Genomic DNA, 673 nt, shown 5'->3' with positions numbered 1-673 from the left:
GCTGGATAATATTTGTAAACTATTTAGTACAGGACTTGGCACAATGTAAGCACTTCCTCGACAGTAGCTGTTATTCTTGCCAACAGAGTCTTTGGATTTGGCATGTGAAACTTCAACAGCTCTAGCTTCCATGTGTGGCCCCACTGGTTAAGAAGAGGCATTAGCCCTCCCTTCCCTGAAGAAAGCTAGGACTTCCTCAGTAAAATGTACAGTCTCAGTTCAGGGGAGAGTTTGCATCTGTGCTGCTCAAAGGTGACTCCACCTTAAAATTACCTGGGGAGCTTTGAAAATTCCTGATGGCTAGCTTTGCGCAGTGGCAGTATCGTAGCCAATGAGATTTATCCGAGGCGCGATTATTGCTAATTGAAAATTCCTGATGGCTGACTATACCCCAGATGATAAAATCAGAATCTCTAGGGTGGGACCATGGCATCGGTATGCATTCAAGTTCCCCAGGTGAATCCAACGTATGGCCAAAGTTGAAAACTGTTTCTGGTGACTGAAAGATGATCCCAGATGCTGTCCTTCAGGAACTAGAGCACAACACACCTGGAAAATGCAGGAGTCAGAAAGGCTAAAGAAGATTGTAACTGTTTTCAGGCACTCCTCAGTGACCTTCAGGTACATTGAGGGAGATTGTCTGAATTTCCTGGATGGATCTTGCGATTGAGGC

General features: G+C 45.2%; 1 pseudogene; it reads left to right on the top strand.

The window, feature by feature from the left end:
* The first annotated feature begins 302 nt into the window (after window positions 1–302).
* LOC122894819 lies at window positions 303–453 on the top strand (annotated as a pseudogene).
* Window positions 454–673: the final 220 nt, after the last annotated feature.

This window comes from Neovison vison, chromosome 13 (assembly GCF_020171115.1).
Source record: "Neovison vison isolate M4711 chromosome 13, ASM_NN_V1, whole genome shotgun sequence".
Classification (NCBI taxonomy): Eukaryota; Metazoa; Chordata; class Mammalia; order Carnivora; family Mustelidae; genus Neogale; species Neogale vison.
This window is presented reverse-complemented; position numbering and strand designations above follow the sequence as displayed.